At 42.4% G+C, this 24,447-nt stretch overlaps 1 protein-coding gene across 7 annotated transcripts in view; it reads left to right on the top strand.

The window, feature by feature from the left end:
* The window catches only part of SGMS1 (sphingomyelin synthase 1), a 217,930-nt gene that overhangs the window by 70,653 nt on the left and 122,830 nt on the right, over positions 1-24,447 (top strand). For all 7 annotated transcript variants that reach the window (XM_084903456.1, XM_084903458.1, XM_084903460.1 and 4 more), the window contains one exon: positions 8,757-8,848. The gene's annotated coding sequence lies outside the window, so the exon portion shown is untranslated. The remainder of the gene's footprint in view (positions 1-8,756; positions 8,849-24,447) is intronic.

Here is a 24,447-nt window from a genome sequence, read left to right as displayed (position 1 = left end):
CTGATCTTGTGACTCAGTGAGCCTAATTCTAGGAGTAATTTTTAAGTAAATGATAAGCTCAATGTGTTCAGAGAGATAACTTTGAGGATGCTTAGTGAGCATTGTTTGAAACTACATATTGAAGCAACCCAGATAGCTCCTCCAAAGAGCAATGGATAGATCCACTATAATTCGTCTGTAAAATAGAATATTGTGTAACCATGACAAAGACGTTGAAGAAAAATATTGACATAGGACAAAAACATATGAAAAATAGGCTACAATAGAATTTCTAAGGTTAACATACTAAACAAAGAAACTGTGTAGTACAGGGGGAAATCCAGAAAGCCATTAATCAGAATGTTCCCTTTGATTATCTTTAAGTGGTAGAATTTGAAGTACCTGGAACTTTTTCTTAGGGCTTTAATACTTATAATATTTAATGTAAGCAGATAGAATTATTTCTGTAATTAAAACAAGTAAACTAAGTAGAAACGTGATATGATGTATTTAAAGGTGCTTTGTCAACCTTTTATCCAAATATTTCAATATTTAATCATTTTTAAACCCAAATATTCCTGTAGTTCAGAGGAGCTGGTAGTCCCTCACATCATGTGTGTTTTGCTGACTTTCCCGCACTGACTTTGTTGCCTTTGCCTTTGGGCAAGCTGTATTCCACCATGTCCCCCGGTTCCAGGCTATTGGCATCGCCAGAGAACTCACTGTTATGGAAAAAGATTTCCTTATCGTGCTTGGCTGTTTCAGTAAATCCAGGATTATCCTTCAGAGTTCCACATAACCCAAGAGCCTCTTAGAGTTAGAATTATGACCTAAAAGTCACACACAGGCTTAGCTGCTGTCCAGCCCTCTGTCATTAATAATAAATTCAACCTTATCCCCCATTTGAGGAGTAGATCTGTCCACATCCTTGGCTTGAAAAACAATAGTCAGTTTCACCCGACAATCATCATAAGCAATAATAACATGATTAATCCTCAGCCTCCTTGTCTTGGCCTTATTTGGCCTAGTGGTTTCAGGATTAGGAGAGTGGCTTCTTTCTCTATGTGCCCAGAAAATGACCTGAATGGGAACGGAATGAGATCATGCCCCAGAGAAGTTTATAATCCTCATGCATGATTTCATGGGCAGAGAGCCTAACAGGAGCCATAGTAGACTCTCCTGCCTCTGCAACATGGAACTGGATCCCTCCAGAATTTCACTCTAGTGGAAGAACATACGAGCATCACGATCCACACGCTTGATGAAACCAAAACCATCTCTCATGGCAGCAATTACACCCATTTCTCTGGCTCATTAGTGAACTAACGTGTAGAACTTCTGTGTGGTCGCTTGTTCTAATTTGTCATGTCCTAATGTGGTTGCCTTCCAACAGGGTCACCTTGTATTTTTATCTTTGTTTCCAAAGGGAAGTTTCGTAGGAATCACAAAATCACCTTTAATGCATCCTGGCAATGGGCCATTTTGGTTTTTTACTGGGTACTTTTGGGATAACTTTTGTTGTAGTTCTTTTGAAATGTCCAATGCTGGTATCTTAAAAAATATCTGTTCTCTGAGGCAGTAGTCTGATGTCTGTAGCCACTTCTTTACCATTTCTGTCTTTGTGAATTCCACACCATCTCCAGGCTGTACAGCTTCTCAATACCTTGATGGGGGGGAGGTGGAGGAGGGGAAAAGACCTTTATATTATTCCTTTGATCAGAATGTTGTGCCCTGCCCCATTTCCCATTTTGTTTTTGCCACCAGAACTTTAGAAATCATTTTCCTATTCAAGCACACCAAGAGTATTATCTGGTGACTGGAAAATCACCTTCTTTTTTTATTTCATGACTTTATATTTGTGACTGTCCCTTCCAAGTGCATATGTCTTATATTCTTAAATCTCTCTTGGAGATGGATAGCTCTCAAACAACTTAAAAAACGAACTGCTAAGTATTGTATTATGATTTTAGATAAACCATTAACTTAGCTTGTATCTTTAAGATTTTGGGCAGAATATTTAATATAATTTTAATCGGCTATAAGAAGGCCCGGGATTCTGGAGGAAGTACCAGGGCCAAAAATCTTTTGCTACAGCCTAAACACCTAAGTTGTGTGTGAGTTTAAGCAGCTAATATTACAGTATGGTTGATCATGAAGATCTTATCTAACCAGCTTACATTAAAGCAATGTGCAGGTTTTCATGGAGATGGGATGATAATTGAGGAATGTGGCGACTAAGTATTTATTATTTAGATGGGCTGTGCTGCTTTTTTGTTTTGAAGGAAATAATGAAGATTAGACAAGGAAGCTGCAAAGGCTATTGAGGACAAAAAGGCTCTTTTTCTCAATGTGGGATTGAAATGTGCAGCAGGGTTAGTTATTCCCTCCTCTGCACCCTCCTGCACTTGGTTCTACTTTGCTGAAAGCTCTCATTGTATGGCACTGTAATTATTTGTTTATGTCTGTGTCTCTATGAAACTATAGTTGGCCCAGCCTTGGTCTTGCTTTTGTCAGCTTCATCTAGCACAATGCTAGTTGTGAGTTTTTTGCATATATGACTTATATTTCTGAAATAGCAGATTAGCAGGCATATTTTAGTCCAGTAAGTATTTCAAAATATTAGCAAATATTTTGAATAGTCAAAAGAGTTTGGGAGGCATTTTCGCCCCCAAAGCATATTACGTGTTCATTCAAAAAAAAAAGTTCTGCAATTTCACGTTTCTGTAGCTAGTAGGTTCCAAAGAGCAATGTGGTGCTGAGACCTCCTGGAATAGGGTAAAAAACCCTCCCTAAGGCAGGTCTTTAGACCTTTCCTCCTCTATAGCTCTGTAATGTGCTGGGTGTGGACACGCACCTTTGTTTATCGAAGGCCTCAGTACACCTGGTGGTATATTGTGCTGAGGGTACAGTAGTGACCAAGGTAGGGACTCTGGCCTCAGGGATGGACTTCATTTTCTGAAGTATCGGAAGCAGACTGAAGTCTTAGGAGATGCACAGTGAACGTTCCCACTGTCTTCTTTTTCTCCTGAGGGCACAAAGAAAACTTTTTGTTCCCATGTCTCTCGGTGACACATAGAAAACCATAAATCAGAACGTACAAGAGTCAAAGATTTGCTCTTTGGGATAAGAATGCTCTGCTACAAGCAAAATTAGAAAAGGATATTTTGATTTACATTTTCCTTCTCTGTCTACTCTCACCCCAAACACATATTTGTTCATAACACATTGATGTTACTCCATTTTCACCAGTGTACCAGCCCTAGAACCCATTTTTTTTTTGTAGAAATTGAGTCACTTTTGAATAACTGTAGTGATTTGTAGATTACTCTTCTCTGACTGTTCCTGAGGGACATTATGACTAAACAGGATGATAGCAGGAGATTTGTACCAGCAGGTCACTTTGATGGGTGGACATAGCTCAACCTGTCAGTGGCTGGGGGTTCTGTAAAGCACATCTTGGGGGTGAGAGATGGATTTCCTTGAATGTTGCTCAATGAAGTTCTGATTGGTGCCAAGGCAATGCTTGTGGAGTAGCTGTACGACCCTGAGATTATGGCCCTGCTGGCATCTTTCCTTTTTAAGCAACAATCTCTGCTGCTTATTGTAATGCCACATGGAGCCCATCACTTAATCCGAGTCTCAGGATCCTCATCTGTAAAACAGATCATTCGATGAGCCACTGAGTGGTTTTGACGATAGAAGAACATCTGTGAAGTGCCTGTTATAGGGCTAAGCACAGAGTAGGCTCTCAGTGCATAACAGCTATTTTAACCCTATTTATAATGGATGCCTTAATTTTTTTTCTAAGCATTTTGAAACAGGTTTATAATACTGTCTGGATGAAATATTTTGGTCTTTATCATCGTGAGTATCATAGTTGATATTAGCTTATGTACATCTTTGTTATATTATCTTCTGAAGAATTCTGATGAATCTTTCACATTTTACTTTATTTATTTATTTTTTAAATCCTTTTAGTGTTGCCATGAGGCCACCATTTGTTGCTGCTCTGGGCCTTTACCTGGAAACACTGGTTATGCTATTAATTTTTCCATTCAATGTATCTGGTGCTATTTATGGAAAGGCTGTAAGCGCTTTGGTCCTCCACTCCCCAGCTGAGTGACACTGGGAAGCTGCAGAGCCTCACTTCCCCTTTGCTCATATGTAGAATGGGCTGAAAACAGCACCCACTGTACAGAGTTTGTGTTTGCAGTCCCTGAGATACTATAATACATATGAAGTACACTTAGAATAATAAGTGATTATCACAAAGGTGAGCTTAGGAACTGTGAGAATATGAAGGTTGGGACACTAACCCAGCTTTCAGTGGAATATTCCCCAGAGGGTGTCAAGCCTCAGTGAGTTAGTCAAGAGAAGAAAAGTCAGAAATGTCTACAAGGAATTTACTAGTGATGGGGCAGAAATTGCTGGAAGGCAAAGTAGAGAATTCAGCAGGGAGCAGATGTTTTTCAAGCCCAGAGGCTCTGATTGTATTCCTGGGAAATGAGGAACCACGGAGGACTTTGTACTATTGTGCTGACAAGAGGAAATTGAGTTCAACAGCCTCCACATGGAGACCCTGAGTCCTGTGGGAAGAATGATCCAAGAGTCCCTTTAGGATAGGGACAGCGAGGAAGGCCAAGGGACAAAAATAGACACTTTGTTTGCATCAGCTGGTCGCCTTTAAGTTCTAGGGGACTTGAAGTAAAACCAAAGAAAGGCATAACTTGCCATCCTTTGATTCCCTTTGAGGAAATGGATTAGGTGGCTGCAATGTGAATTAAAAAAATATATTTTTAATTGATTTCAGAGAGGAAGGGAGAGGGATAGAAACATCAGTGAGAGAGAATCATTGATTGGCTGTTTCCTGCACACCCTCTACTGGAAATCCAGCCTGCAACCTGGGGATGTCCCTTGACTGAAATCGAACTGGGGGCTCTACAGTCTGCAGGCCAATACTCTATCCACTGAGCCACACCAGCGAGGACCATCTCTGTTATGGAGAAAATCTGCTCAAGAAGTAGAAGGAGGTCGCCCACATTTCTGCCTGGCACACTGTGGGGACGCTGCTTGTGTGTGCGCACTAGAGGCACAAGTCTGCTGGCATGTGCAGGGAAGGAACCACTGCTCTCCATTTTCCTGTAATTGCAAAGTTATCTTTTCTCACAGTGTGTTCTTGTTAGCCAATTTCCTCTTGATTAACTTTGTGTCCGGGATTGCCAGTTTTCTTTTTGACTGCATTTCCCCCCCCCTAATTATTTTCTTACTGTGGTGAGAAGTAGAAATGGAAATACATCAGAAAATAATTTATATGAAAAGGATTTTTCTCCCCACCCCTAAGTACATGCACATAAACAAGAAAAATGAAGACTAGCAACTAACTTTCATTTCTTTGGATAGACTATTGTGTTTTGTTATGCCATTTGGAAGAAGAGTGATAGAAATAAGTGGAAATGTGTGTTGGGGTGACACACAGCTGCCTACCCGAAGGGAGTATCAGCTTTGTGAGGAAGAGAGACATTTTCTGGTCATTTTGTTTGGAATTGCCTGGTAGCTAGAGAGTGTTTCTCTTGCCACAGCACTGCAATAAAAGTAAAGCATACTTTTCTAAGAATGTGTCTTTGAAATGCTTAAATAAAGAGCATTTACAATATGCTCAAAGTGTTGGATTCTTAGCACCTCCAATAGTCAGCCCCATGGCCCTCAAGCATCACTAATGCTGAAGGCAGCAAGGAGGCGGGGAATCTGGTGCTAGACTTGCCCTCCTGTGGGAAACTAGAAAACCGGACACCATATGGGGCCGTTATTATTTGTCATTGGGCAACAGGCAGCCAGGACTGTGATATATGTATATATATATTTATTATTGATTTTTTACAGAGAGGAAGGGAAAGAGATAGAGAGCTAGAAGCATCAATGAGAAAGAAACATTGATCAGCTGCCTCCTGCACACCGCTCACTGGGGATGTGTCTGTAATCAATGTACATGCCCTTGACCGGAATCGAACCTGGGACCTTTCAGTCCACAGGCCGACGCTCTGTCTACTGAGCCAAACCGGTTTTGTCTGTAATCCTTGAGAGAAGAGTATCAGGTGAGGTGAGGCCCTCATCTGCCTTGCTGTTCTGCTAGAGCCTTTGTCCTGGACTCATGGAGCTACCTAAGAGGCTGGGATGTATATGGCAGGGCCCTGGGGAGGAGGGAGCTGTGTTAGGGGAGCACAGAATGTGTACATACATTAGGTGAGATCAGCAGAGAGCAGCTCTACAGGTTTAGAAGGGAATGGCCATACCAGAGGTCATGTACCTGAGACAAAAGGAGACTTCTGGCCTATTGAGGGGGAGAGACCACACTGAGCACCTTAGCCATTCTACTGAGACACCAGAAAGACCACATCTTAGGAGTAAGGGCCATATCTTAGAGTAGGACCCTATGCTAGAACCATGGACATCGCTGAAATAGACATAGCTGTCTTAAGCAGGTATAAAACCAAGGCTGACAGGATTAAGAGGATCTGCCAATAATTTAATTGCCAATGGAATTAAACTGAATACCTTCTAATTGTCTACCTTATAATGGAAGGAAAGCATACAAAAAGCAGGAAAATATGACTCATATTTAAAATGAAAAGCAGTCAATGCAAGCAGACAATGCCTTTAAAACCGTGTTTGGATTAAATGTTCATTTGCCAGAGATAACCATTAGATCTTTGTCTCTAATAGCATTAGGACTTTTTGGAGAAAAGACTGCATCCAAAGAAGAGATGGGATAGGTACAAGATGAACCAGGACCTTTTTTTTTTTTTTTTTTTTTTTGTAATGTCAGCAAGTAAGGATATAAAAGTAAGAAAAAAAAATGATGAGGCATGTCACAAGGATAAAGGGCCTCCCATTGGCTAAATCTGAGACAGTTTGAGAACCAGAATAGTTAAGTCAGTGATGAATTATAAACCATCGAACAAGTAGGACTTCACGCGTCCATATTGATCATAAGTAGATAAATAGATAAATGATGTACAATGCTGAGTACTGACTGACAATCTGGAGGGAATGCTGGCATTGGAGCGGTCAGCATGTTGTGGCAATTACAATCCAGTTTAGATCACCAATGGATGCTAAATCTAGGAGGAAATTTTGCCAAGGGACAAGGTATTTTCATGGTCTTAAAGTACCTCCCCACAGGTAACTTATTAGTTGCAAGAGAAAACATAGTAATTTTCCATTGAAGAAATTAGACAAAACCTGGGCAGGCTGATCAAAATTAACCTTGCCAAGGGGGGTCCTGTACTGTGTATAGATACCTGGAGAGGAAACCATCGCCTCGGTAGTTTTTGGCTGATAATGCATGCCCTGAATTGAGTCATGAGGAAATGTCAGACAAATAAAAAGGAAATGTTTTATTCATATAAATAAGGGGGAGAGCTATATTTTTCTAAAGTGTCAGTGTAATGAAAGACAAAGGAAAGCTGTGTGCTTCAGATTAATGGCAATTAGTGTCAGACTTGACCCTGAACTGGATCCTCAGTTGGAGGAAAATATGCTCCAGTGCGTCTGGTTAATTGGAAATGGTGGTAGATGAAAGTATTAAATCTAAGATTGATAACATTATAGCTATTTAAGTATTCTGCTATTTATAAGAAATAAATTCACAAGTATTTAGATGTAAAAAGCCCTGATGATTATCACCATGTGGCTCAGAAAAAAAATGTTGAGTGAATGTATCTGTAGACAAACAGTGAATTATTAAGTATGTGGGTTAAATGTTATGGGAGGTGAGTTTGGGTAAAGAATATACGGTGTTCTTTGAACTAGTCATTATTCTACAACTTTTCTATTAGCTTGAAGTTATTTCCAAGTTTAAAAAAACACACCCAGCAATATAACAATGACTTAAAGAGCAAAGGAGAGTATGTGGAAAAGATGCATGTGTTTCTTAACTATCTTGGTGTGGATTTTCTGCCTTTTGGTTATCTCTGGCAAATGAACATTTAATCCAATCACACAGCATCTGTGTCATTCAGCAGGCAAAGCCATTTCTATATCTGTTAGCTAAGAAAGTAAGTCTACCGCAAGAAGAAATAAGATTGCTTTCCAAGTTGAACCCATTATCTCATTTCGTGCCATAGAAGAATTTAGAATGAGGAGTCATAGAGGTGGTTCTAATCCCTCCTTTGATACTTGCCAGCTGAATGGTCATGGGAAAGTTCTGTAACTTTGGGAAGTCCAGATGCTGCTTATTTATTTATTTATTTATTTATTTATTTATTTTTAATTTTGAAAAATGTGGGTTTTTTATTGCTTTCAGAGAGAGGAAGGGAGAGGGAGAGAGAGATGGAACCATCAATGATGAGAGAGAATCATTGACTGACCCCTACTAGGGACCAAGCCCACAAACTGGGCATGTGCCCTGATTGGGAATTGAACTGTGTTATGACCCCCTGGTTCATAGGTCAGTGTTCAACCACTGGAGTCACACCGGCCAGGCCAGCTGCTGTATTTTTAAATAATACTTGCCCATTTTCAAGGTCTTATGGCTCAATGAGAAAATGCATGGGAAAGCTCTTTGTAAATAATGGTTTCCTGTACAAACTATTAAATTACTAGTAGTTGTGGCTAAAGATGAACAATGGCTTACACTGAGGTAGAGATTTTTTCTTAACTCCAGGGGCTTTTTATTCTTTTAAATGTCAAGATTAATTCTAGGAGAGAGACTTTCCCCAGTAGACCCTTTGGTTCCTTCCAGGTGCCCTCTTCCTTATTTCTTATCTTTTTTGTTCCAGGCAAAGCTCCCGTGACTGCAGGAGTTGTGGATTCTCTGAATTTCAAGAACAGTGAAGTGGGAGCATTGCAGATGGTGTTTGAAAGCCAGCATGTAAGTCAAATTCATTGTTCTACCCGTTTCCAGACATCTCACGGATCTGAGTGCCTCAAATAGCTCCTTCTTTGCTCTGAGATGGTGTGTGAGGCTCTGATGGACGGAGGGATCGTCCAAATCTTTGAGGTGCCCAGGTCAAAATCAGCCAAGGTTTTTGAGGAGAAAGGGCTGAGAGGCCAGCTTCCTCAAAGGAGGATCGGGCCTAAACCAGCAATAGGGCAATCCTCTCACAATCCGGGACTGCTGGCTCCTAACCACTCACCTGCCTGACTGATTGCCCCTAACCACTTCTGCCTGCCATTCTGATCACTCCCTAACCACTTCCCTGCCAGTCTGATTGATGCCTTACTGCTCCCTTGCCATCCCAGTTGTCCTTAACTGTCCTCCCCTACAGGCCTAGGCACCCCTAACTGCTCTCTCCTGCCAGCCTGGTCACCCCTAACTGCCCTCCTCTGCAGGCCTGGGTCCCCCCCAAATGCTGTTCCCTGCAGGCCCAGTCCCCCCGCAACTTACTTACTCTGCCTGCCTGGTCACCCCTAACTGCCCTCCTCTTCAGGCTTGATTGCCCCCAACTGCCCTCCCCTGCAGGACTGTTCACCCCCAATTGCCCTCCCCTGCAAGCCTGGTTCCCTCCCAACTGCCCACCCCTGCCAGCCATCTTGTGACAATGTGGGGTGGCCATCTTATGGTGGCCATCTTGTGGTGATGTGGAGACAGCCATCTTGTGACATTAGGGTGTGAGGGTCAATTTGCATATTATCTCTTTATTACATATATAGGATTAGCAATCTCAAATGCTTACTGTATCAAAGTTTGATATCCATGGTAGGTAGGTAATCACTAAAACGTTAGTTTCTCTTAACCTGTTCTTATTTTAGCTTGAAAAATGGGCATTTTGCTGAGACTGCTTCATTTAGAAATACTTATGACAGAACACAATGGCCTGTGGGCAGAGGCATAATTGCAGTGAAGTGCAATTTTGCACTTGTAGTTAAGTTATATAAAATATTTTTTGTTTAATGCTTGTAAGCTGCTTTTTGATTTCTTGTTTGGGTCTTTTGAACCCAACATGTGTTTCCTTCCCTTGGGTAGGAGGACAGTTGGAATTGAAATGAGATTTCAGACTTAGTTTTGGTTCATAGTTATTTTTCATGGGTTTAAAAACACAAGGGGTGTGACGTTTCCTCTGGGTCCTTTTGTAAGTAGCTCCTATGGCTCTCTGGAAGCATTCTCCCACTGAAGAATAATCCAGTTCCAGTTTCTGATGTGAAGTTGCAGTTGGAAATATTTGTGCTAAGTATCTTATATGCAATAAAAATAGTATATGCTTAAGTGGATTAATTTTGAGGTTCATGTAAAGTTTAATACTGATCTCATAAATTTAGGACTATGTGTTTAAGGTATTTTTAGTGCCATCCTTTAAGTTAATTACTGTGATACCTTTTGGGTGAATGAGTTCTTGTGAGATATTTTAACTCCTCTATCTGGTCTTGAACTATTATTTCAACCTCTTGAGTAGGAGAAGCCTCCGTGTCTTTCCCAACTAAGTCCATTTCCTAACTGAACTGACTGGGAAGGGGAGTTTTGATTTGGGATGGACGGTAGAGAAGAAGCAAAGAAGATGCTTTTAGAGCCTTGAGCACTGGTATTGGGGGGAAATGTGCGTGTTTGGGAGTCATACTGAGTTGGTATTTTGGGAGCCAGAGGATTGGATCAGTGTCTAGTGACCCTTATGAATTGGAGGCAAAAACACAAGAACACATGTAAAACTAGTGAAATCTGAACAAGGTCTGTAGTTTTGCTAATGAAATTGTACAATGTCAAGTTTTGATCATTGTGTTGTTGTTATGTAAGATAAAGGGGGGCCATGGGGAAAGGATACATAGGAGCTCTCTACTATTTTCACAACTTCCAAGTGGGTCTAAAGTATTTCAAAATCAAAAGTTAAAAAAGCCTTGGCCAGTGGGCTTAGTGTTAGACCATCAGTCCATGCACTGAAGGGTCTTGGGTTCGATTCCCAGTCAAGGGCACATACCTGGGTTGTGGGTTTTCTCCCTGTCCCTGGTCAGTTAGCATGTGGGAGGCAACCAATCAATGTTTTTCTCTCTAGCCCCTTCCACTCTCTGAAAAGCAATAGAAAAAAATATCCTCAGGTGAGGATTACCAACAACAAAATAGTAAAACAACAACAACAACAACAAAAAAAAACAAACACACACAACACAATGAGATACCACCATATACCTATTAAGATGGCTAAAAATCAGGCAAATGAAACAAAAATGGTTAATACCAAGTCCTGGCAAAGATGTATTACAACTAGAACTTCTTGCTTTGCTAGTATAGCCACTCTGGAAAACAGGTAGTTTCTTACAAAGTTAAACATATACGTACCATACAAGCCAGGAATTTTCTAGCTAGGTATTTACCCAAGAGATATGAAAACCTCTGTTCACACAAAAGCCTGTAGGCTAATATTTCTAACAGCTTTAATCATAACTGCCCATAACTGGAAAAAACACAAATGTCCTGCAGCAAGTGAATGGATAAATAAGCTAATATATCTATCAACGGAATATTCAGCAATAGTAAAGGACAAACACAACTATTGGATGAATCCCAAATAAATGCATTATCTCATGTAAAAGAGGCCAGACTCAAAAAGGGATATCCTGTGTGACTCCAAAGGGTACTTGTTTACTGTATGTAGTTCCATTTGTGTGACATTCTGGAAAAGGCTACAGTGTAGGATCAGGAAGCAGACCCATGTTTGGCTGGGGTTGGGGAAAGGATTGGCTTGCAATGGCATAAGGAATTTTGGATTGAACAAAATGTTTTTATTCTGATTGTGGTGTTGATTTTGTGACTGTATGTTTTGGTCAAAACTCATAGAACTGTATATTAAAAAGAATGGGTTGCTGCATTTAAATTATACCCCCAAAATCTGACTTTAACGTGAAAACAATACCACCACCACCACCACCACACCCCCCCCCCCACACACACACACACACACGCACACACACACGATGGGCTCTGGCTTAAACCCCCCTGAAGAATTCAGTGTCTGCCCTAGCCTATGATTGACTAAGGATTTGTGAGGCCATTAGTTACACAAGATGTCTCATTCAGACATGAGTGTAGCCTCTTCAGTGCTTTGGTCTCTAACTGAGCAATGGAAATAACTATGATCATAGAGCTGGGTGCTCTAACATTTGTGAAGCAGAATGCTGCAGGGAGATTAAGACAAAAGCTCCCGGCTCTCACTTGCGGATATAGCCTTTAGCATATGAACATTTAATCAAATATCACTCTATCTCCTCTCCTGGGTCCCTGGTCATTAAATAAGCCATTCATTGAAAAGACTTGAGTTGTTGGATTGTTTTAAATCTCAGCTTTAACAACTGTACTGTCCTTAATGGACTATAAAAATGCCCTATTTTCCCAGCAACACAATTGATCGGTAGGAGGGAGGGATGATTTCAGCACTTCAGCAGGTAGTCTAATTTAAATGTAGCCCACACATGCTTATAGCAGGAATGGGAAGATTAATACCGGAAATTTAAAGTGCTAGAGCTCTGAAGCAGTGTTTCTTGATAATCAAAACTCTCTCTGTGAAATTTGATTTTGAAAGAAGATTTAAACTCCAAACTCTTGGCTATGATTTTCGGTGTTGGAAGGATATAAGTTCTACTTTTATGGGATCTGGGTAATGCATATGAGATAACTACAACAGTTTTTTCCCCAACAGAAATCTCCTTGTTAACTTAAAACTGGGTTTTATTTGATTGGTTTGGCTTTAATGCTATCCAGTAGTCATTTCAGCTGAGCAAACACTTAGTAATTATTAACCAAGTCATGACTATTATGAGGTGTTGGGTTTGCAGAAGCAAATGAGCCTCAAGCCCTGTTTTCAAGTAGTCCACCAGAAAGCAGGTGGACCAAGCTATGTGCAGCTCCCTTAAATTCAGCCTCAGGGGAGACCCCTCAGCAGGAAGCCCTTACGTAAGAGATGACACTTGAGTTAGCCTCTGCGTGTAAGTAGAATTTTGTTCTCTGCAGAAGAGAGAAAGCCTGGATTTTGCAGGCAGAAGGAGTTAAGTGCTATGTGAAAGCTTTTGTAGTCAGGGAATCATGACTTAGAAACGGGGCAAAGAATTTCTTCTTTTTCTCCTCAACTAAATAAGAGTTCAAATAAAAGCAATATACATGTAGTAAATAAGATATAAAATTATAAGTGATTTACCCCCTTTCCTCCCCTGTATTAGTTTCTATCGCTGCTGCAGTTAATTACCACAATGTTAGTGTTGTGAAACAACACAAGTTTGTCTTATGCTTCTGTAGAGCAGAACCCAGCATGGGTCACCCTGGGTTGGAATCAGTGAGTCCGGGCTTTTGGCCGTTTCTGGCTTCCAGAAGCTGCCAGTATTCTTTCGCTCTTGGTTCTTCCTCCATCTTCCCTCTGACGATTTTTCTGTAGTCAAATCCAAGAAGGGGGTCTCTGATTTTAAGGATCTGCGTGATTAGATTGAATTGGGCCCATCTGGATAATCCAGGATACTCTTCCCATCTCAATATCCTTAATTAATTAATTTGAAAATATTTTTAAGTTTAAGTTGGCATACAATCTGATATTGGTTATATTAGTTTTAGGTGTACAATATAGTCATTCGACATTTTTATACCTTACAATATGATTACCTCACTCATTCTAGTAATCATCTTTCACCATGTAAACTTTTCACAGTATTATTGACTATCTTCCCCTCCCCCTTTTCACCCATCCCCTCACCCCCTCCCTTTGGTCTCTGTTTCTATGAGTCTATTTCTGTTTTGTCTGTCTGTTTTGTTTTGTTTTGGATTTCACATATAAGTGAAATTATATGGTATTTGTCTTTTTCTGCCTATTTTATTTCACTTAGCCTGATATCTTATAGACCCATCCATATTGTTGCAATGACAATATTCTTTTTATTGCTAAATAATATTCCAGTGTGTGTGTGTGTGTGTGTGTGTGTGTAGCACATCTTCAATACCCTTAATTTAATCATACCTTCAAAGCCTCTTTTACCATGTAAGGTAATATATCCTCAGGTTTGGGGGCTTAGGATGTAGACATGGGGCCATTATTTTGCCCATCACATCTTCCATCCTTATTCCCTTTTTTCCTCCCCACTGGTAAACTGTTTGTGCACCAAATATATGTGTGTGTGTGTGTGTGTGTGTGTGTGTGTATAAAATTATATATGCATATAATTATATATAATTTTTATTATATATAATTTTTAAATTTATATTTAAAAATAAAAGCTTTTTCCTTTTTATTGAATTTATTGGGGTGACACTGGTTAACAAAATTATACAAGTTTCAGGTGCACAATTCTACAACACATCATCTGTACACTATGTTGTGTGTTCACCAACTCAAGTCAAGTCTTCATCCATCACCTTTGTACCCTCCTCCCCCTTTCCCTATGCCCCTTTCTCCCACAATCATCACACTGCTCTTCATGTTCATGAGTTTTTTCCCCCTCTTTTTTCTTTTTTACTCAATCCATGTTATATCCATATTCGGTCATACTATATAAAGTTATATCTTGAAGTCCTTTCCTTGTAGTGTAATAGAATTCTAGTTAGCAGGCATTACTTTTGTTGAAGGGCACAAATGTGTTGTAATGACGATCATTATACATATAGCTTGATGTCTTTCCCACATATGTCCTTAGGGAAAATATACTCAATTGCTGGAAAGGAGCATATGTGAGTTGTTCATTTTGGCAGAATTGGAGAAATTAATAAAGAGAAAAGAAACACTTGGTACTAAAGAAAGGAAGTTCTCGCCAAAACCGGTGTGGCTCAGTGGATAGAGCGTCGGCCTGCGGACTGAAAGGTCCTGGGTTTGATTCCAGTCAAGGGCATGTACCTTGGTTGTGGGCACATCCCAGTAGGGGGTGTGCAGGAGGCAGCTGGTCGATGATCCTCTCTCATCGATGTTTCTAACTCTCTATCCCTCTCTCTTCCTCTCTCTAAAAAATCAATAAAATATATATATTAAAATTTTTTTTAATTTAAAAAAAAAGAAAAAAAGAAAGGAAGTTCTCTAAAAACATTGATGATGGAAACGAGCATTAATTTATGGCGTAGCAGGTGCCAGTCACTATGTTAGATGATGACTTGATTTTTCCCATTTGTATATTTCACTGTGATGCTAAGAGAGATGTTAACCCCGGTTTATTGACCAGGAGAGTGAGCAGTGGAAGCCTGAGTAACATGCCCCAGGTGGCGGCTCTGGGATTCCACTCCATCTGCCCATCTCCAGGACAGTAGTAACCCCTTAAAATAATCCTCTGCTTCTCAGCCCTTAAGCGTGGTCAGCAAAATGCAAATTGTTAATATTGTTAGATTGTTGAGTTCTTCAAATGTTTGTGGTACTCTTATGTGCATCCTCCTTTGATGTTTTACTTTAAAAACATCTCACAGAATGAGTTGTTAGCAGAGCCTTGCTGTAGCACAGCAGCCTCAGGGAGCCCCTGCGTGGCCTAGAGCCTGAGGTCCAGCGGCCCTGGCCCAGAGGCCGGGCTGATGGGAGTGGGGTGAGCCTCCTTCTCTGGGAGTTGTCCCTCCTGGGATGTGCTGTGTGAGAGGGAGCGGCTCCCCCCTGTCTCAGGCTGAGCTGGGAGCCTCGGTCAGAACAGGAATTCTCCTGGTGTTGCCACTCTGGGGTGTGAGTGTATTGGGGTTTGGAGCTCCAGAGGGTGGCATGAGGCCATTAGGGCTGCTTCTCCGAAAGCCTCCATCACCCAGCCCACATGGCCTGGCAGGTCCAGTGGTGGCAGTAAGTGGTAGTGTATAGCAGACTGTTGGCGGTGGTTGGCTGATTTGGGGAGGGGGAGAGGTGGTTGGATTCCGTCGTAGCATGCAGGTGATAGGACTTGCCTCAGGGATCATAAAAATCAGGGTGTGGGGTGCTTCCAAATGTCAGGCCTTTTCCACGCGCTCTTGGACAGGAAGCAGCGTGATTGCTTGCTCCTTCAGATTGAGCAGCGCTGGATAAAGGGGTGGCTGAGCTGCGTGCCTTCCAGCCCGTTTGGCTTGGCCCCAGTTAGCCTGGGCTCAGGGCTCCACGTTCCTGGGCTCTGTCATTGAGAGAAGAGCTCAGTGCAGAGACAGGGAGCTACTTACGTGAATTCAGACCAGTGGCAGCTGCAAGAAAGGAGAGTGATCGAGTCCTTCTGTTTTGCTTTTGCTCAACTCTAAAGGGTGCTTCAGGATTGTTATAATATTGCAGAGTTCCTAAGGAGAATTTGACTTGGGGCATTTATTCCTAAGGTTTTGGGGACTTTCTGTGAGGGGAGGGGCTCTCTGTCAGGACAGTCTGACAGGGATGGACCTGTTGGCTGGATCTAGCTACCAACAGGCTGTGTGATCTTGTCTCAGTTACTTTCCCTCTCTGGGCCTGTAATCCAGGAAGCTTGGATTAGAGCAGCTGAGTGATCCGTACTCAGTACCAGCACTTTGGGTACATTGGATGCTAGAGCACTGGGTCCTACTTGGCATGCTTTGCAGAGCTGCTTCTGATTCCTGGGTCGCAGCACTTACCAGCTCTGTGAGCGTAAGCAAGTGACTTCTCCTTCACATCTTTGATCAGATGGGGACCAAGGCACTTGGATCACGGTGTAGCTGCAATGATTCAGTCCATTAAGTGAGGTATGTGTGAGTAAAGCACTGAGCAGGTCTCTGGCGCTTGCCTGGGAAGGGTACAGCTCTTGGGGGACAGTCACCTTAGCATATGGACCCCCTTAGCACGTGGTCTGTGAGGGTCTTACAGCACAGAGTGAGCGGCTCCCATTGGCTTTAATAAGAACAAATTCTGGTAACTGTGGACCGGAAAGACGTTCTTTCCTCCCTGCTTTCTATTCCTTAACATCACGTGACTTTGCTCCTAGAGGGGAGTCAGAGGCTGACCTCTGGGGTCTCAGCGTGGGCAGCTCTGCTCTCTGGCTGCCCTTTGAAGAGGATTCCATAGCAGGAAGTGAAACTGCCCACAGGCATGGTCTAAGTGGCTCAACGTGGCATTTCTCAATTTGGGACTTCATTGTTTCAACATAGCTTTTTCGTAGTTCCTTACTTTCGTTATTAGAAATTTGTGAAGCATATACAATGGAGTGGAAAAACAGCTATGTTTTCTTGAGAGAAAACAGGGAAGCTCGCAAAGGAAGGCTTCATCTCCTCTCAGATAGTTATTGAACTCTGCTATTTTTAAGGCACTGAAGATGCAGAAATGAGTATCGCCGATGTGGTCCTTGCCGTCATGGAGATTAGGTTATTGGGGGAGGGCCGACATTCCACTGCAGAAGTGATGACTTCGGTATAGCTGACTGAGGTTGGAGAAGTAGTGCGGATAAGTGTGTGATGTAGGATCCCATGTGATGGGGAGATCAGGACAGTCACCAGGGTGACAGGTAGCTTGAGTTGCGAAGGAGGAGAGGGACAGCATGCCAGGGCGGATGGCGAAGGCGTTTTTTCAGGCAGAAGGAACACGAGCAAAGTTTCCTGGCAGAAAGGAGCTGGGCCCTTCAGAGAGTGTGAAAGAAGCCATGGTCACTCGGAGGCTAGTGAGCTAGTGAGTTTGGGGTGAATGATCTAGATAGAGGGCTGGTGGCCTGGACATGGAGGAGCCAGGTTTTACTCCAAAAAGCAGTAGGAAGCTTTGAGCTACTTAAGGATGGGTCATGATATGATTCCATACGTGATTTTATTTTTTATTTTATTTTATTTTTTAAAATATATTTTAGCCGAAACCGGTTTGGCTCAGTGGATAGAGCATCGGCCTGCGGACTGAAAGATCTCGGGTTGGATTCCGGTCAAGGGCACGTACCTTGGTTGCGGGCACATCCCCAGTGGAGGGGTGTGCAAGAGACAGCTGGTCAATGTATCTCTCTCATCGACCTTTCTAACTCTCTATCCCTTTCAATTCCTCTCTGTGTAAAAGTCAATTATATATATATATATATATATATATATATATATATATATATATATATATTGATATATAACAAAAAAAATAATGGATCACATTTAAAAAAAATAAAAATAAATAAATAAAAATATATTTTATTGATTTTTTACAGAGAGAAAGAGAGAGGGACAGAGAGTTAGAAACATCGATGAGAAAGAATCATCTATCAGCTGCCTCTTGCACACTCCCCATCGGGGATGTGCCCACAACCAAGGTACGTGCCCTTGGCCGGAATCGAACCCGGGACCTTTCAGTCCCCAGGCCGACACTCTATCCACTGAGCCAAACCGGTCTCGGCCCATACGTGATTTTAGAAGGTTGCTTTTCTCTTTTAATCCAGTGTTAGATAAGATGAAGAGAGCAGCTACGAAATGTTTAAATATCACATATTTTTTTTATTTTTATAAATCGGTCTAAAAACTAAGATATCCATCTGTTAAATTGTTCAGATTTGGGGGCTAAAGTATAACGCGTTGTAATTCCATGCTCTTCTGGGAGGGGCCGTTGACTTTTTGGTGACATTTTTTACTTTCTGGAGAAAGGTATGGAGGGTACCATCAAAACTACCTCAAAGCAGAAATTTGAGGGCAGCACTGGATACAAACCTTTTGTTAGAGATATTGTTGGATCTCTGAGTCTCTGCATAGCCAGTCATTTGAAAGGACTAATAATTAGATGTGTTCCTAAACCTCCTAATTTTGAGAATAAATCTTTTGCCATCACTTACAAAAACGGATCTCTGATTGTGAAAGAGGAGGCTGTATATGTGTAGTTACGAAAATAGTGCTGCTGTCACACTCCTGTTTGAATCACCAGCACTTACAAGTTGTGTAACCCTGCACATGTTACTTAACTTCTCACTTTAAATGGGTGCTACCCAAATCGTATTGTTACTTGAGAGGTTACAAGAAAACAAATATGCATTGTTGTTAAATTTAAGAGCTAACCTAACTGATGCTATTATGAAATGGGATTTAGAGGTAGAAGTATCGTACAGAGAACCAGGTGTTAGAGAATATAATTGGCCCACTCCAACGCTCCCCAGGCCTGCCTGGGCGTAAGAATATCCTCGGGGTGCCTGTGAAAATGTGCGTTCTCAGGTGCCACCCAGGTTTGCTGAATCGGCTCTCCGGGGGCGGGTCCTGGGAACCGTGCTCCGGGAGGCAGGTGATGACCCACCTTTGCTTTTGTGAGCCTGCCCTTGGTTTCAGACACTCTGCCCGGTGGAGTTCAGGTGTGTGCTTCTCCTTGCCGGGTGATGACCCAATTTTCAGACAGGAAACTGGCCACTGTTTGTATAGGCCGTCGCGTCCAGAATCTCCTCTCTCATCAAAGCAGATGTAACTTGCTCTGGGTTCCCAGCAACATGAGATGATGTGCAGCTACAGAACAGCGTGGCTGCGGCCTAAGTTGCTCAGCCTTGTTGGCCTTTTCTTTCTCTTTAAAAAACCTGACAACCGTTACAACCTGCTCTGTGAAGTAGACACAGTGACCTGGCCAACGTATCTTGACAGCCCCATCCTCCCAAGCCTCTGAGGCCTCCGGCCCGGCTGTCAGGGTGGCAGTGACCCGGGAAGTGTCTGCGTGCTGCAAGGCGACCCCTGCCCGGTGGCGTTGTTGTTGGAGCTGCTCCCTCCTCTGAGCGCTGGGAACCAGGAAGGAACGTTGCACTTGACTGCACTCAGGACAGCGTGTTCTTAATCAGCTGTTCTGGAAAAACAGCTTTCTGTTGTTTTCACACAAGCCCGCAAGTTCATTTCCCCTCGCTGGCCCAGGCAGTCATTTTCCTCTCGGCGACAAAGGGATAGGAGCAGCCGAGACTGTGACTGCCAGGGCTGCGCTCTCTACAGACATCACAGGAGGAGTTCACACCCTGGGAGGAATCCAGGGTTTCCATTCTCAGTGAGGCGTGGGACCCCCCCATCGGCTGGGACTGCTACCGGCTGGGGCTGTAGGCGGTTATTCTCTCACAGGAGCCTGTGAAGATCTAAAGAATTTTCTCCAGCAGCCGTTTTTTTATTGGTCATGGTTGTGTACTGATGGTTCACTTCACTTGACCTGCTGGGGATCACAAGCAGGGGACCTCAAAGCAGAAATTTGAGGGCAGCACGGGATACAAACCTCCTGTTAGAGATATTGTTGGATCTCTGCATAGCTAGTCATTTGAAAGGCCTAATAATTCAGATGTGTTCCAAAACTTACTAACTTTTGAGAATAACTCTATTGCCATCACTTGTAAAAAATGAACAGTTTTGAATCACTAGTACTCACTAGTTGTGTAACCTTGCACAAGTTACTTAACCTCTTACCTACATGGGTGTCACCAAAATTGTATTATCATTTGTGGGGTTAAGAGAAAATAAATATGTGTTATTGTTAACATTTAAGTGCTAGCCTAATTGGTACTATTACTAAATGGGATTTATTTCAGGTTGACCTTAACTGTATTTTTCTGTTTGCATTATCATGGGAGAAATTTATTTGTGCTAAGAATGTTATTTGGATGTTAAATTCATTTTCTGACTCATGACACATCAACCCAGGTTTAGGAACTTTTAAAAAAATTGAAAGTTGCCTCAGCTGGTTTGTTCAGTGGTTAGGGCGTCAGGCTGTGGACCAAAGGGTCACAGGTTTGATTCCAGTGGAGGGCACATACCTCAGCGCCAGGCTCCATCCCGGACCTGCACTGGGGAGCCTGCAGGAGGCAACCAGTCAACGTGTCTCTCTCACATCACTGTTTCTCTCTTTCCCCTTCCTCCCTCCCTTCCACTCTAAAACTCAATGGAAAATATCCTCAGGTGAGGATTTTAAAAAAAGTGGAAAAGTTGATGTGTGTTTGTAGTTCTGCATATTTTTATTCCTTAGAAAAAGCCTGTGAGGTCTTGAGGGCATCTACCTAAATACTGCACATTTACAGTTAAGAATCTAGAGATTCAAAGGGAAGGTATTTCTTATCCTTTTTTCCTTGCCTTCATATTTTCATGTGAGAAAATTTTGTATCTGAAAATCATTAAATGGTGGAATCCTAAACTTTTAGTGAATTTAAAAACAACTCAATGGGGAAATTCTGTGAAATACGGGCAGAGTTGGCACGCCTAAAGGACTAAACCTTCCAGACAGAAGGCCGGGGCGGGGCTGGCGAGCGGGTGAGTGAGCTTTCTTCTCTCAGGTGGGCAGGCAGAGGAATCCGCCCTTCCTGGGGACTGACCCTCTCCCTCACTCGAGCTCCGTGATGGGACGAGTCTAGGCCTGCATTGCTTTCGTTCCTGAATCCTTGGCTGTTCTGGCTTTTTTTTTTTTTTTTTTTTTTTTTCCTTTCCTCATTTGTAAATCATCTCTGGGTGGAAGTTCAAGAGTCATCTGTTAGCAGGCAGTAGGGATGATCACCCAGGTAAGCCGGTCTGATCCGTTGTAGCCACAGGTTGGTGCCTTGTCAGGAGAGGGGCCTCTGTGGGAGGAGGGAGTTGGTGAAGAACAGCGGGACCTGGCACTCGGGTCCTGCTGCCAGGAGGAGGCAAGGCCCGCGCCAGGCATTTGGAAATTACAGGTACAGTACATACTGAGGACAGTCTGTCTACAAAGGAAGACCTCTGTTCAAAGAAACTAAAAACCCCAACTCCCCCAGCAAACATACAGGCACAAAAACGGACACTAAGCAAGATGCGCAAGTTTAATTTTGTTAAATACCCATACTTAACATTGTAATTGTTAATGTAATTATGTCTAATTATCTAAAATGCAGTTCTAAGATTTTTTTTATTAGGGTTTTAATGACAGCATGTATTTTAACATCTCACCATATTGCCTAACCTTTCTAAAAGTGGGATTCCTAACTTATATTTTCTAAGTTCCTGCTGCACCAAACACAGGACAGAGAACCTTATGATAAGGATTTTGAGATGACTTGAATTGATTTGAAGTGTGACTCAGTTGATTTATGTAGGTGGATTCTGCACTACTTGCCTGTGGGTGTTCACATATTCATGATGTTTATTTACAAGCTGTTTCAGTTCAAGAAATGCTTGCAAATTTTTCTTAGTCTGTGTGTGAATCATGTAGAATTATCTCTGCAAATTAGTTTTCTTAATCAACACAGAGAAGAGGGAAAAATCAAACATGGTTAATTAAGTGCCCTGCCTAGGATAGTTAAAAATGTAACAAAGTACTTTAGTATGTAATATAAAATTTTGCATAAAATCATGTATACAAGAGATAATTGTAAGTAGTTGTTATAATGTTCACATAATTTAGAACTCTGTTTTTATTTGTGTTAGAATGATGGAGCTTGGGGGCTGGATTCCTCCCTCTCCCCAGTTCTCAGCATTGAAGGAGATTCCCCAGGGAGGTGCTGTGGGTGGACAGGGAGAGGGGTCCTGCAGGTGGGCTGAGGACTTGAGAAGCGGGGACAGGGCCCACTGGGGGAAGCTTAGGCGTTATTGCTAGAGAGGATGCCAGAAGATGACTGTGACTGTGGAGAGGCTGGGACACTGTGCAGGAGGTTCTTACTTACTCTTGGGTTTTAAGCAGGATGTGACATGACACAATTTCTGCTGTAGGAAGATCTGTTCTGCCTGGTTTTGGGGGCCACAGGACTGAGGGCCACAACAGCATTTGCACATTCAATTGCTCCTCCCTCAGGCCTCCCTGTGCCTGCCTCTGCTTTATTTTCCGGGAGGCACTTGTCACCAGATCACACAGCGTTTTATTTATTTACTTGCTCATTGCCTGCTTTCCTAACTGGAACGAAAACTCCCCGAAGGCAGGGATATGTCTGTATCGCATTGCAGTATCTCCAGCGCCACCATGATGCCCGGTAAGTAACAGGTGCGCAGCAAGGATATACTCACCAATCGAATGCTTGAGTCAGTTTCTGAAACCAAAGTGTGTCACTGCTTTCCCCCCAAATTTAATAATTGATTACAGAAGGAAAAAATAGTAACGGAAGTGGAAAGTCTGGACAACACTTTAAAGGAGGGATCAAAATTTACATCACAATAAGGGACAATGGTGTCACCTGCCTCTGGATGTCACACCCCAGTCAAGAATGGGGCATCTGAATCTAATCATGAAGAAACAGCAGAGAAAACCAACTGAAGGCTGTTCTCTAAAATGACTGGCATGTATTCTTCCAAAATATCAATGGCATGAAAGACAAAAGCCGAAGAACTGTTTCAGTTGAAGGAACACTAAGGAGACACACGGGTTAAAAGCAGTTTATGATTCTGTGCTGGCTCCCAGGGAAAAGAAAACTGCCGTAAAGGTCATTAAGACGATTGATGAGATTAAAATATGCAAAGGGGACCTGGGAAACATCACAAGCCAGCAGGAGCGCTTCTGTCTAATTTAGCTCTTTGGATAAAATGTCAGGATTCACAAGCCACATATCTGGGTGGCTTGAGTCATGTTGCAGGACCAGGGCAGCAGGTCAAAGATCAGCAGAGGTAAGAACCCTAGAATTGGATTCCCGAGACCTGGCTTTAATCGGGGCTCTGTTGCCCCCCCCCCCCCCCCCATCCCTCTCCTCCCCAAACTGTTTGTAGCCATGGTTCTTTCTCAGAGGTTGGAGTTCTGAGGTTCAGAGACTCTGCTGTTACCTAACTTTGAATCTGAACAGCACACCTAGATCCAAGGATGCGATTGCTAGGGTTTACTGTAGCTTCTCTGCAGGTAGGATTCAGATTTCAAAAGCCAGTGAAGGAGGGAAAAGTCAAGACTGTGACTGACAGGTTTCCTTTTTGGTAGCACTGATGTTCTTATTTGTTGATTTCTTCTTGATGGTCAAATTACAGTGAAAACACAGGGAGGTGGGGATAGAAGGAAGTGCCACATACTCATAAATAGTTTTGTGTACAGTCTTGCTGTCTTCTAAAGTGGGGAAGCTAGTTTCAGGAATTTATTTTATAGGGCATGTTTTGTTATCAGTCACTTTTCAGCCCAGTTCCTTCTGCCTGGCCCAGGGATCATGGAGACCCAGTGACGATAGATATTCATAGCTGACCATGGGCCTTCCTAGGATTGGTTAAAGAGTTCTTTGAAAAATCAGCTGAGATCCCTTGTTAAATCTTGAACCAACAAAGAAAGATTTAAAAATTATATATCATATACATAATCACTGAAGTTAGAAAGTAATTTCAAAGCATTTTAACATAACAATGGTTGAAATAGTTTCCTGTTTAAACCTGAACTAATAATCTAAAAATATTCCATCTTCAGAGCATGCCAGTGTTTTAAACCACTTTCTGGGGTGGGTGGTAATATTCTATATATATAAAACCCTAATATGCAAATAGACCGAACTGTGAAACAACTGAACAACCCGTCGCTATAAGGTGCGCTGACCAACAGGGGGTGCGTGCAGAACATGGCAAGTATCAGTAACAGGTGGCAGAGCATGGAACATGGTGGGCGTTGGTCGTGGCAGGATGGTGGAAGGTGAGCAGGGGCGCCAAACCAAGGCAGGGCGCCGGTCACTGTCATCAGGGCGAGCCTCTGGTGGTTACTGAAAATTATTTGCTCCTGTGTGCCATGGTCCCACCCAGCGCTCACACCTGCTGCTGGCACCGGCCCTGCTCGCACC

The sequence above is a fragment of the Pipistrellus hanaki genome, assembly GCF_964339955.1.
Source record: "Pipistrellus hanaki genome assembly, chromosome: 14".
In the NCBI taxonomy this organism is placed as follows: Eukaryota; Metazoa; Chordata; class Mammalia; order Chiroptera; family Vespertilionidae; genus Pipistrellus; species Pipistrellus hanaki.
This window is presented reverse-complemented; position numbering and strand designations above follow the sequence as displayed.